Here is a 14,604-nt window from a genome sequence, read left to right on the forward strand (position 1 = left end):
TGCTGACAATTTGGATGTCAGGGAGAAGCCGTAAATGCTTCCTTTAAGTAAAAAAATGAAAGTTCTTGACTTAATAAATTTTTAAAAATCATATGCTGAGGTTTCTATTATCTATTATAAGAATAAATTTTCCGCCAAAGCCGGTTTGGCTCAGTGGATAGAGCGTCGGCCTGCGGACTGAAAGGTCCCAGGTTCGATTCCGGTGAAGGGCATATACCTTGGTTGCGGGCACATCCCCAGTAGGAGGTGTGCAGGAGGCAGCTGATCGATGTTTCTCTCTCATTGATGTTTCTAACTATCTCTCTCCCTTCCTCTCTGTAAAAAAATCAATAAAATATATTTTTTTAAAAAAGAATAAATTTTCCATCTGTAAAATTATAAAGAAGGAAAAATAAATTCATGCTAGTTTGCTGAGAAAGAGACCACATTCACATAACTTTTATTATAGTATATTGTTAATTGTTCTATTTTATTATTAGTTGTTGTTTTAATCTTTTACTGTGCCTAAGTTAAACTTTGTTATGGGATGTATGCATAAGAAAAAACATAATATGAATAGGGTTTGGTACTATCCATGGTTCAGGCATCCATTGGGGGTCTTGGACCATATCCCCTGAGAATAAGGGGGGACTGCTACAGTACAATAATTTGGTTTATATTTCAAAGGTATTTTTATTTTTTTTAATATATTTTATTGATTTTTTTACAGAGAGGAAGAGAAGGGGATAGAGAGTTAGAAACATGGATGAGAGAGAAACATCCATCAGCTCCCTCCTGCACAACCACTACTGGGGATGTGCCCACAACCAAGGTACATGCCCTTGACTGAAATCGAACCTGGGACCTTTCAGTCCGCAGGCCGACGCTCTATCCACTGAGCCAAACCGGTTACGGCCAAAGGCATTTTTAGAGAATTATTATATGTTATACATATTGTTGACTGCTTTCTTCATTCATATCTCTCGATTTTGCTACATAGTCTTCACAGCCATTTGATTTTAATGACTACAACTTTCCATTACATGAATGTATCTTAATTTACTTAGTTATAAGTTACTTGGTGAAGGATACGCAATTTCATTTATGTAGCTTTCTAATATTTGAGATTATTGCCTAAATATCCAAAAGAGTATTATTAGATTTAATGATATGAATACTCATATAGCTCTCGATACATATTGTCAATTACTTTTCAAATCAGCTTAACTGTTTTGTATTAAATAAGAATATGTAGTTTTTTATCCCTCAGTTCAAACAAATATTATCATCAAAGTTTTGCTAACTTAATTAGCAAAAAGTAATATCATTTTTTCGGACTGCATTTCCTTGAATAATACTGAGACCAGCTTTTTAGTTAAATTTGTTTATCATTTTTTCTTTTAGGAGTTGTAAGTCTATGTCTTCTGTCTATTATTCTTTGATATCTGCTATATTTTTCTTGCTATATTTCTTATCAATTTTAGGGTACTTCCAATAATAGTATAACATTTTGTTATATTTGCTATAAACATTTCTTGCCTTTTTTGATACTCCATCTGCAGTCTATTTCTTTTTCAATCATTTATATTCCTTTTAATAAGAACTTTTAAAAAGGCTACATCTTTTACTGTGACAATCTCCTAAAAAAAAAAAATCAAATAAAAAGGTTAGTAGTTCCTTACTATTTAATACAGCATTTTCCCATTTTGTTGTAATTCAGAACATCCATGAGAAGAGGCAGTCACATGCCTAACACACCATCATTGCACAGTCACAATTCTGTACAACTTTTGCACATTTGCTATAACTTCACCTTTTCTTTCGAGATTTTCTATTTTTTAATTTGTTACCAATATATTTTCTTTTACCTGATTGAGCATAGTTATAATAACTGCTTTAAAGTTCTTTCCTGACAGTTCCAACATCTACATTTTCTTGGCATTGGTATCTGTTGATTATTCTTTCCTTTAGGAATGGGTCATATTTACCAAGTTCTTCAAATGTCAGGTAATTATGAATTGGGTCTTTGACATGTTAATTCTATGTTGTAGAGACTTTTAATTATGTTCTATTCTTCCAGGGTGGTTTTTTTTTTGTTTTGTTTTTTTCTTCGTATAAGACAAGTACTTTGGTTAGACTCAAACTGGAAAATTCAAACTTGCCTGTCTTGATGGTGTCTCTGCCTGTGTGGTTCCACAGTCTGCCAGAGTCTTGAGCCAGGTTTATACACAGACTTTGACACTCCCTTCCCTGGTTGGTTCTCTTATTCTGGAGTTTCCCTCATTACTTTCCAGTGGTCCTAGTTGTCCAGGTCTCCTTCCTCTGAGTCATGTTGCCAAAGAGGCACGGGTAGATTTTCTACTGAAGTTTTAACTCCTCTTCCTCACACCACAATTGTCCTTAGAGCAAAACTGGTGCTGGTCATTGGCAGTCACTTCTTTCAAGTTTTGATCCCCTTCCTGATTTTCCATACTCTCCAGAGCCCTAAAAGAGACTTTTTCATATTGTTCAGACTTCAGAGTTGTTATCTGTGACAGAGGTAGACTGCTTGCTCTACCGTATTACAAAAAGAACTCTTTCAGAAGATGTACTTGTTAAGTGCAATTGAAGGTTCATAAAAACATACATAGTGTTTGTTTAAAGTGAGCACGGAAGCATTTTAATTTGGAGAATCTCTATTTCACTCCAAAGTTTTTGTTGAATTATGGTTGCAGAAGTAGAAGTTACAAGTGTACTAGCATTTCTCTATATCAATTGCCTATGCACACACTTTAAATGATCATATCCAGAACAATTCCTTGTTCTTTTTCTCTGATTATATCCATTGAAATGTAACATGTATCTGTTTAATAAACATAAATATACATAAATATGTTAACATTTAATATACAGAGGTATATTAAATATATTTTTAAATATTTTTCTGTGAAAATATTGACATAAATCAGCCCCTTGTAGCTTGCCACCTACACAAGGGCTTTTTCCTTGATCAATTTCATAAATATTCTCACATAGATTTTTAGTAATTCTTATTTCTTTCCTCCAGAACAAGTAAATTCTGACTAAATTGGCTTTGCTGACTCCCATAAATATTTTGCACTTACCTCATAACTACCTCATAATATCATTGATATAGTATCTAGGTGTTGTTATTTGTTTTAGGTTTTTTGTTTTGGTGTTTTATAACTCCTACACTAAAAGGTGTTTTGTAAGTTCTGTGAGAAACAGTGGGTTCCAGTGGGAAGGCGGGAACCAGAGCTCATTAACAGACTTCTCCATACATTTCCAAAAGTGGGTGGAACTTTCCCATGCTGGTTTGATCAAGGTCAAAGAATCTTAATGCCTGGTAGGGGTGGGAGAATCCAGTTTGTTCTTGATCAAATATAAGAACATCGGTAATATGTTCTTCTGATATGAACATAAAAACTGTGATAAGAACATAAGAACTGTGATAAGAGCCTGAGCAGTTCAGCAAAATCACTAGTTTTCTCCATCTCACACATTGGCCTTGCAGCAGGTGCCAGGAGGGTCATATTGTCTAACTTCAGATCTCAAGTCCATTCTTATGGGCCATTCTCACTGGCAAGTTTTCCATATAGAGAAGTACGTACACCTTCTACAGGCAAACAATACTCACCCACTAAGACTGCTTTAGTCAACCCTCTGCAACCATAAGAACCATAGGCACTCAATATAATACTTCTGAAATAATGAGGTCCAGAGGAAGTACTTGAAGGGTGGGTTTTCCGATGCATGCTGAAATGTGTAATTGGTGTTGTGGAAAATGGAAGAAAGGGGCTGTGGGGAGGACCAAGCAAAAGGTCAGAGGTGAGATCCAGTGCAGAGTGGATACAGGTCAGCAAGTTGAAGAAGTGGGGTGCGGGGCAGGGAGGAGGACCCACACATACATACCTAGGAGCAGGTGTAGTTTCTGAGAGCAACACAGATAGGCTAGAGGAGGTAGCTGACAGCCAGCTATATACAGCACTGAAGACTATTTTCAGAGTCCACTGGCCCATGGAGTGGAAGGTCCTAATGTTACGTTGGATCAGACTTAAAATCGGGCTGGAGCTAAATCAGGGACGAAGGCTGGAGGCAGGCTTCCTTTCCATGTTCCACTAATTATTCTCTAAAATTTTAAATCATTGGAACATTTTCAAAAATATAAAGTCTCAATTATAAACCAATACATAACAGATAAATGAATGCTGCAGTCATTGCAGAGGAGATAGGGGAGAGGCATTGGGCTCCCCTGTATTTACTGGAGATGGTCTAGTTAGCCTCCTTTTAATCTCTGGGAATGGGAGCGAGGAATCCCTTGCTTCTCTTTTAACCACAGGGACTTGGAGGGGACAGGGTACTCAACCTCTCCTTCAGTCCTTACCCCACCCTGAGGGCCATTCGGAAAGATCTGAGTTAGACAATTCTTGCCTCTGATCATTTGCCCTCAGTCTTGTCCAAGAAAAAAGCAAATGCGAATGCTAAGTCTTAAAGAAAGGATCTTGGCAATGTTGGTCACACCTGGAGACAAGCAAGAAAATTAAAAATTTCCATGGTCTTTATCAGACTTGAAGGAGGCTAAGGAAGAAAAATATATTTCCTATATTTTCCCTGGCATAAAATTCGGGTATAGAATTAGGCAATGGCCACAGTTGTGTAAGCCAGGATAGCCTCAGGCTTTGGTTGCCTGTAGTGGTGACCTCTGAAGCAGAATGCTCTGGGATCTGAAACTGTGCTGCCGTGAGCTGGTGTTGTGGGAAGCTCCTGTGACAACGGTAAAGAGCATGTACTAGGTCCTCATGTCTAACGAGCACAACATGCTGAGCTACGTGTCCATCGCGTAAAGTGAACATGGCAATAAAAATACAGGTGAAGGTGCGTAGCAAAGGCCACTTGTCATTTATTGGTGGGAATGCAAATTGGCCCAACTTTCTTTTAGAAACTTGGCAATGTAATAATCATTTAAGTATGCACACTCATCAATGCAGCAATTCCACTTCTAGGAATGTATCCTATAGAAATACTCAGCAGATGTGCACATATTTAGATACAGATGGATTATTTTTTGCGGCATCGTTTTCAACAACAAAAAAAGAAAAAAAATGGAAATATTAAAATAACCATTACTGGAGAGCTTATTAAATATATTATGACCTGAACTCAGTATGAAACACAACACAGCTTTTAAAAGGAGATATTTCTCTATATTTAGGCATGCAAGGGTATGTAGTAAGCAAAGGAGAAATTCAAGAAGTCTGCTTAGTAGAATTCCATTTGTGTGTAAAAAGCTCAAAACTGTGCATCTACATAGTCTATATTGACAGCTGGAGCCACAGTTATTGGCATTGCCATAAAAAAAAATAAACGTCCAATTTTAACAGTGTTTCCCCCTCAGGAGCAGGTGTGCAGGGGAACTTTAACTTTCAGTGTCCTTTGAATATTTTCAACAAGAAAACAGTAAAAACAAAAAACACATAAGAGAATGACAGAGTCCAGATTTATGACCAGGTCAGGCCGACTCCACTGTCCAAATGTTCTGCTTTATGCCGAAAGCCCAAGTACACCACTGTCTCTAAACCACCTGGCCAGCTACCACTCCACCTACCGACACTGTAAGAGTCCCAGCTGCCACCACCCCTGCGGCAGGAGGAGCTGCGGCCAAAAGCTTTAGTCACTATTCCATCCCCTCAGTAAGATGACCTGCCATTTAGAACCCCTGAGATGGAGAATAGATTTGCTATTTGAGACCCTGGAGACTTACGACCAAGAATTTCCCCATTTTTTATTAACCAGAAATAAAGCTTCCTATTAGAAAGCTCCCATTAAGCAAACCTCAGAGCAGGCATGTGCTAGAATCAACCTCTTAAACGCCAAGGCCTGCTTAAATATTCCATCTCTTCCTGTTGCTTAAATCCCCCGTCTTGTTGCTGTAATGTGGTTGAGAAGGGTCTGGGTACTCTGCTAGGATGATACTGGGTGTGCATCCAGCTACAATCTTCTAGGCTTGCTGGTCTCCTGACCACCTGGGGTGTGGTTTCTGAAACTCTCTTCTCTGAAGCTTCCCTGGCTACTGATGGAGGGAACCACGCAGGAAGGGCCTCGGGCTCCTCTGACCTGCTTTTTCACCTCTCTCTCAAGTCAGAGCTTTGGCCTGGGCAGCCAGATCCTCTTTTCTTAGTGCTGGGGGCAAGTGCACTCACAGGACCCTGCCGCTCTAGGCCTGGACAACCTCTCATCCATGTTGCTGGTCAATAGGGGAGACTTCTCTACTTGACCTTACAGTTCTGGTTGAACTCTTTTTTCTGTTTAGGAAATATCTGCTCTTAACTCTTCTCTTTTAACTTTTCAGACATCCATTATTTTATTTAATTTTATTTTTTGGCTATCATCAGACTAATAGGAAAATATGTATTTCTCTGCTTCTTACCTCCACCCACCTTTGTGGGACCTCCATCTCTTCCCACTTCTTCCCTAATGGTCACCATCATTCTTTGGGGAGAGCCAGATCTCCCTCACAACCCACAGCATGTGTGCCACAGCCCAGTAAGCATTCCCTGCACTCAGCCATGGCGCAGGAGGAACACTCAGCAGGGGTCTTGACATATGGTCAGGCTGGGGTGGGGCCTTCAGAGCACTGACCGTCAGTGCCTGGAGCTCTGCTTAGTAAGGACCCACCCAGCCCTCACCATCCCGCCACTATAAACTGTTTATTTTATTATAATTTTTAATCGTCACTCAGGATATTTTTCCATTGAGTTTGAGAGAGAATGGAAGAGAGGGAGGGATGGCGGGGAGAAAGAAAGAGAGAGAGAAACATTGGTGTGAGAGAGACACATTGATAGGTTGTCTCCCACATGTGACCTGACCAGGGGCCAGGGATCAAGCCTACCACCGAGGTATGTGCCCTTGACCAGGAATCAAACCCTCGACCCTTCAGTCCTCAGGCCAATGCTCAAACTGGCTAGGGCAACAACTATTTATTTTCAATCTTTGCCTCCTAAGCCTTTCAGTAGGATTCTATGAGGAGCCCCCACAGGCAATGTATCAGAGATTTGAAGTACATATTCAATCTTAGGATGTCAGGCTCTTTTTCAAATTTGGGTTTTCTGCTTACCTCTTCAAACAAGTGCTAGCAATAGCATTCTTAGAAACTGTCAATTTAAAATCCAGTGTTTCTTCTTTTCACAGAAAGAAAATCAAATGGATGGCTCCAGGTTTAGTTTCCTGCAACTCACAAGATACACAATTCTCTGCAGATGGTTTTCTAACTCAGAATAGCTAGGAGAGTGAAGGAAATTTGGGAGTGTGTCTCCAAAACAGCTCTGATTGATATAATTGTGCTTACCCCTGTCTCCCTTCACTCCCCCAGGTGCTGGGACCCAGGTGTGCTTGGCACAGTGGATAAAGGCCCCAGCTTTACAGGTAGTGGTAGACCAAGCAATGAGAGCAAAAGTGTCCTGAGAGATTTCTGGAGACAAGCCTTTACCTTGGTCTGGTCATTTGACATTTCTCTGATGTTCTAGTCATGACCTACAGAAGTTTGCTCATCCCATCCCAAATGCCATCTAGTAAGTGCTTAAGCATCCTGAATGGCTCTGTTTGGAGGTTTCCATTGGCTTCCACAAAAGTGGTTTCCAAAACACTTGTTTTCTGATATACCATAAAATGTCTTTATTTATTTTGTTTATTATCATTGATCTCTTCTTGTGGAATGTGAACGCCAAGAAGACTTTGTTTTGGAGAAACTAAGATGGCGGCATAGGTAAACACCGGGAAATTGCTGCCTCCCACAACAACTTAAAAATACAACAAAAAGACAAAATGGACATCATCCAGAACTACAGGAAGGCTGGCTGAGTGGAAATTCTACAACTAGAAGAAAAGAGAAAAGCACACTGAGGGTCAGGAGCTGCGGAAGTAAAGTGCAAAGGTACGGAGGCTTGCACAGAAAGGTGCTGGTACCTGAGGACGCGGCTGTCTTTTTGAATCTGGAGGGAGTCACAAGCTCCCGACTGCTCTGAACTCCGGTTCCAGGAAGTCTCTGGGGACCCAGGACTCATATGGGGAGAAACTGGACTGTCTGTCAGCAGGCAGAACTCGGAACTCGAGGGCGGCTTTCCCTCAGAGGTGCTTGCAGCAATTTTCGGGACACTGAGACGCACGACCCCTTAGGGCAGGGCTGAGGACCAGCCATAGCTACTTGCTCCACCCTTTGATTCCCTGAGACCCCGCCCCACCCAGGCTGCAGCAGAGGCTTTTGCATATGAATGCCCTGGCCCTTTGAAACCTGAAAATTACCTAACAAATTGCAGCTGGGCCAGACAGACCCAGAACTTCCAAGAGAAGGCCCAAGGGCCCACAGCAGCTTGCATTGCTTCACAGCTGGGCCTCATTTGGGCACCTCCAAACTCCAAAAAGGAAGGGGAATCTGCAGTTCTCTTCGTAGCTCCTGCTGGGTAACCTCAGGCAGAGGCTAAATTAGCACCTCCTTAGATCCAAGAGCCAGTGTACCCAGTGGTCAGAGGGGGACCATCCAGATTACAACTCCTCAGATCCATAAGGGACACACTCAGGGCACAGACTCAGTGAGCACCAAAGCCCCACTGAAGCAAGTCTTGCCTCAGAAGGGTGTCTTCAGCACAGAAGTTCTCCCACTGCAGACACAGCTGATTCTCACTGCCAATTGGCCTGGAGGTCAATTCCTCCCAGTGATCCTACAACAATCAAGGCATAACTACAACAAGACTATGCACAAAGCCCACAAGGGGGTGCACCAAGAGTGTCCACCTCAGGTAACTGGGGAGGCTGAGCCACTGGGCCCTACAGGACACCTAGCACACAAAACCACTCTATCAACACAGGGAAGCATAAAAAATGCGGAGACAAAGAAATAGGTCACAAATGACAGAAATGGAGGAAAGCAAACGACTGGATATAGAGTTCAAAACCACGTTTATAAGGTTTTTCAAGAATTTTATGGAAACCGCCGATAAATTTAGTGAGCCCCTGGAGGATATGAAAAAAGACCAACTAGAAATTAAGCATACACTGACTGAAATAAAGAATAATATACAGAGATCCAACAGCAGACAAGAGGATCCCAAGAATCAAGTCAAAGATTTGAAATACGAAGAAACAAAAAAGACCCAACCAAGAAAGAAAAAAGAAAAAAGATTCCAAAAATATGAAGATAGTGTAAGGAGCCTCTAGGACAACTTCAAGCGTACCAACATCAGAATTATAGGGGTGCCAGAAGAAGAGAGAGGGCAAGATATTGAAAACCTATTTGAAGAAATAATGACAGAAAACTTCCCCTACCTGGTCAAAGAAATAGACTTACAAGTCCAGGAAGCGCAGAGAACCCCAAACAAAAGGAACCCAAAGAGGACCACACCAAGACACATTATAATTAAAATGCCAAGAGCAAAAGACAAAGAGAGAATCTTAAAATCAGCAAGAGAAAGACAGTTACCTACAAGGGAGTACCCATACGACTGTCAGCTGATTTCTCAACAGAAACAATGCAGGCCAGAAGAGAGTGGCAAGAAATATTCAAAGTGATGAATAGCAAGAACCTACAACCAAGATTACTTTATCCAGCAAAGCTATCATTCAGAATTGAAGGTCAGATAAAGATCTTCACAGATAAGAAAAAGCTAAAGGAGTTCATCACCACCAATCCAGCATTATATGAAATGCTGAAAGGTATTCTTTAAGAAGAGGAAGAAGAAAAAGGAACTCTTACCATTTGTCACAGCATGGATGGAACTGGAGAGCAGATAAATACCACATGATCTCACTCATTTGTGGAATATAATGAACAACATAAACTGATGAACAAGGACTTATCCAGAGACTGAGAGGCATTGATTGGACTGTCGGGCCTTGGAGGGAAGGTAGGGGAGGGTGGGGGTAAGGGGGAAAGATCAACCGAAGGACTTATATGCAAGCATATAGGCCTAACCAATGGACACGGACAACGGGGGGGGGGGGGGTCAGGGCATGAGCAAGGGGGTGGAGAGGGGGTGGTAGGGGGCAACGTGGGGATAAGGACACATATGTAATATCTTAATCAATTAAAAATATATTTTAAAAAAAGAAGACTTTGTTTTGTTCACTGACATATCCCATGTGCTTGTGAGAGGTCTGACCAGTAGTAGGCAGTCAAAATTTATTTACCAAATTAAATTGAAGTTAAAACTAGAAGAGGGTTCAAAGTTCCCTTCCCTGATCTCTAAACCCTCTGATTTTCAAAGCTTTTCTTGCTTATTTGGGCCAGCGTGTTGGTTCTCTCCTTGGAGGCAGCCATCCTTCCTCCTGCCAACTGCCATGACACGGATCCATTGTTTGTATACAGCTCCTTCTAGGCATGAAGACAGTCTTTTGCCCAGAGGCCCACAGCCAAGCTTAAGCAACTCAGCTCTGATGTGAAACCCTAGGCTTGACAGCTGGCACCTGGCATCCAGACGTGGTAAGCTGTCCCCACCTCCTTTCAACTAGTTCCAAGCATCCCTGGGTATGCCATGGAGCTACTCTGAACTTTTCTGAGCACGTGCTTCTTCACTTGACATGACTTGGCAGGGAATGAACAAGTCCTGGTGTTCTGCTGTCAACTGCTTTTTATTAGAGCAACATCCAGCCATGCCCATGTGTTTGGCCCAGCCTGGCCTAGAGAAGCATGCACAAAAGCTGGGCCAGTGGCCAGCAGGGCCAGAAGTGGAACCCAGATTTGGACTCTCTGCCAGACAGAAGGAAAGAGGGCTTCAGATTATCACAGAGAACACAGAAAAACTAAAACCAGATGGGTGAGGGGACTTGCCCAACATCATATGGCAAGATGGTGGCAAACTGGGACACAGCTTATATTCCTTCACTGCCCTGCCCTGTGGCTGTTAAGTGTCTACTCGTACCCTTACTCTAGAGGGCAAAGCCACCACACCTGCCCTGCATGAGCATGGCTCAGCTACAAAGGGTCTTTGAGGTCTTTCTTGCCTACTATTCTCCTTCACACAACTCAATGGGTTCTTTACTGGAAAACAACTGACTTCAATGATGCAGTGCCCATTTCTATTTTCCTGGGCACCTAACAGTTCCTTGCATTTAATAGGCACTCGGTGACAGCAATTGTATAAAGAAATCAATAAATGATTAAGTGAATTTGTTTTATCCCATTAGCTCTATAGATGTGAGACATGTTTCTTTCCATTGTAGTTTAAGCACCAACCTAGCAAGATAATCACCCAGCGGGCCAGTCCTCACCTCTGGGAGTACTAGTAAATCTTCACAGGGGATATTTGAGGTGATTTGGTGCCCTTGTGCAAAAGCAGGGAGGAGAAAGTGCAAAGCAGGACTGCCTGCTGAGCATTGGATTTCTGGAGTAGATACTCCAAATTGAAACTTCCATTGGGGCCAAGAAGGAAACAGGACCAACGGGGAAGATGTGAGATAGATGAGGAGGTATTTCTGCCCTGTGCCATTCAGCATCAGAGCTGGGCGGTGACAGGCCATTCCCCACTAGCAGTGCTAATGTGTTAGCAAGGATACAAATAAGTTTGTTGGAAGCAAGTCACAGGTCCTGCCCACACTCAAGAGAAGGGGATGACACAAGAGTGTGAACACCAGGAAGTGGGGATCATGAGGGTGACCTTAGACTCTGCCCAGCACACCGATATTTCAGAGTCAGCTGAAGAGATGATACATTTTTGGCTTTCTTGGTTCAGGCAGTTAGGTTGCCCGTGATGGGAAGTATTGAATAGCTGAACCGGACAGGTTAAAAGCATTTGAAGGTCATGTTAAGCCATTCCTTAAGAGAATATGACTCTAAGGATTGGTGTTTTGTTACAAAGAAATATTCTAATCAAATTCTAAGGATTCAAACTAAAACGTATTAGGGAAGACTGCCATAGTCACCAATATGGCAGACAAGTTGTCCAGTACAGAACATCTAACAACACATGAAAAGATCTCTTACAGGCTGAGCCTGGAAAATAGATGTAAGAGCAATCCTCAGAAATTCAAATCAATGAGGAAACCTAAATCTAAGAGACGAGAAAGACTGAAGCACTTGTCTATGGCCTCTGTTAATGCCCAATGGCCTGACACATGGGTTTTAGTGGAGGAAAGAAGAGCCTGGGGCCCCAGCACAGTGGGAGGTTGGATTAGAGCCTACCCCCTCCACCCACTAAAGCCAGGACATTGAGAAGACCAGACCCTCAGAGGTAAAATGGGGTGGAGTTGGGGGACAATTTTTCACAGGGAGCTGCTTAAAATTATTACTTATTTTGGCCTTGACTATTAGTAGAGAAGTAAATATGAAAAAAGTTTTCTCTGAGAATTCCTAAGAACTAAGAGCATCTCTCATCAAGATTTGGAGCAAGAAGGGGAGCAGGGTGGAGGGGGTCAATGCTGGGGGAGGGACATCAAAAAAGATAAAATTTTTAAAAGATTTGGAGCAAGAATCTGCACTAGCACTTTCAAAAAAAAATCTCACACTGAACATTTAGATCAGCATTATCTTGGGATATAGCATGGAATGAAACAAACAGGACACAGAGGAATATATATAGTAAGATTCCAGTCATATGAAATTAAACAACTAAATAATATAGTTTAAGGGATGCATACAAATAAGGTGAAACCTAAAGAGAAACAAGAGAATAATGAATTCAAAATTCAGGAGAGTGGATACTTCTTCATGGGAGAAAGGAGAGATGCAATTAAGGAGGGGTATACAGAGGGCTCTATATGTACTAGCAATGTTTTATTGTGGGTGATTATCCAGGTTAATTTTATTATAAATCTTTAAATTGTGCTTTTTGCTTCCAGACCTGTACGAGAGGCTTAAAGGATGGCCTCCTCAGATCTGGAACAAATATGCTCTCATATTAATGAAATGATTGTCAATATATAAAAATCTTTGTCATTAAGAAACTGTGGGTCAAGAATCTACCTTTAAGACTATATTAAATAAAATAGGAAATGAAATCATTTAATAAACAAACTTTTAAGTAAATTGGAATTAGAAATTCAGTATCAAGTACAATCTACCTGTTCACTCAAGGAATTCAGTGAATCTCTTGAAGAAGATTGTAAAATGTGGAACATCTCAAAGAAAACATACCTTCCCATTTGCCTCAAGTTCAGTGACCCAGAACTTTGTGACTATATCAGATCTTGACCCTGAAGAACCTGTCAAAGTTGAGGAATCTGCAGCCACAAAGAAGCCCCCTGAAGAACAAAGAAATTAAAGAAATGCCATTTATAACTTGTGATGAGTTCAATGGCATTCCTGTGTACATGAAATCCTGCTTAACCTATTGTCAAGTTAATGATGTTATTAAAGAAATCAACAAGGCAGTAATCAGTAAATATAAGATCAGAGAGATGTAAATCAAAACCACAATGAGATATCACCTCACACTTGTCAGAATGGCTACCATCAATAAATCAACAAGCAAGTGCTGGCGAGGTTAAGGAGAAAAGGGAACTGGTGGTGGGAATGCAGACTGGTGCAGCCACTGTGGAAAACAGTATGTGTAGAGTTTCTCAAAAAAAAAAATTAAAAATGAAACTGCCTTTTGACCCAGAAATCCCACTTCTGTGTATATATCCTAAGAATCCTGAAACATCTGTAAGATAGAATATATGCACCCCTAAGTTCATAGCAGTGTTATTTACAATAGCCAAGATCTGGAAACAGCCCAAGTGCCCATCAGCAAATGAGTGGATAAAACACCTGTGGTACATTTACAGCATGGAATACTACTCGGCTGTAAAAAGGAAGGAACTCTTACCCTTTGCAACAGCATGAATGGGCCTGGAGGTTTTTATGCTAAACAAAATAAGCCAGGAGAGAAAGACAGACCTCACTTGCATATAGAATCTAATGGACAAAATAAACTGATGAACCAGAGGAATGGATGCATGGAATAAACTGACAGTGGTCAGAGGGGAAGGAAACGGGGGGAACTGGATGAAAGAAGCTGAAGAGATTAGCCAAAGAACACATTTGCATAGCCCATGGACACCAACAACAATGTGGTGATGGCCAGAGAGAGGGGCAGGAGGGTTAGAGGAGGGTAAAGGGGGGGACGCCTATAATAATGCCAACAACAATGACATAAAAGATCCTACATCGACCAAAATAGTCTGCTATGAGTCTGCCAGAAATCTCTACCACAGATTTACTGATGAAGAAACAAAGAATACCAAAGGTCCTTCTTTTAGAGTGGGAGATGACATAAAAGAGTCATAGCTTTGAAGGTTGACAAGAAGTTTCATGTGATACTGAATATCTTAGGGCACTGCTGGAGGCTGCCCTAAGGACTCACCTCATATGTTATAACCAAAGGCCCTTGAGAGCTTTTGAACCAGCCAACAGTCAGGTATAGAAGCTATCCCTCTAGTTTCCATATAGGTAATTTTTATATGTAATTTCTTTAGGTTTTTTTTATCATCTTTTCCTGTCTCTTGTAAAAAATTAAACTTCTTTAAAATAAAGCATATATTTTAAAATAAATATTTAAATTTTATATATACACAATATCCTATATAATAAAAGCATAGTATGCAAATTGTCCCCTCAACCAGGAGTTCTTCTGGGAGTTTGACCAGGGGGAGGTGCCA

At 41.1% G+C, this 14,604-nt stretch overlaps 1 pseudogene across 1 annotated transcript; it reads left to right on the plus strand.

The window, feature by feature from the left end:
• The first annotated feature begins 12,826 nt into the window (after positions 1 to 12,826).
• LOC308516215 (SKA complex subunit 1-like) lies at positions 12,827 to 14,301 on the plus strand (annotated as a pseudogene). Its single transcript has 2 exons — positions 12,827 to 13,364; positions 14,146 to 14,301. The product of its transcript is annotated as an SKA complex subunit 1-like (transcript).
• The last annotated feature ends 303 nt before the right edge of the window (positions 14,302 to 14,604 follow it).

The sequence above is a fragment of the Myotis nattereri genome (genome assembly GCF_964212035.1).
Source record: "Myotis nattereri genome assembly, chromosome: 1".
Taxonomy (NCBI): domain Eukaryota; kingdom Metazoa; phylum Chordata; class Mammalia; order Chiroptera; family Vespertilionidae; genus Myotis; species Myotis nattereri.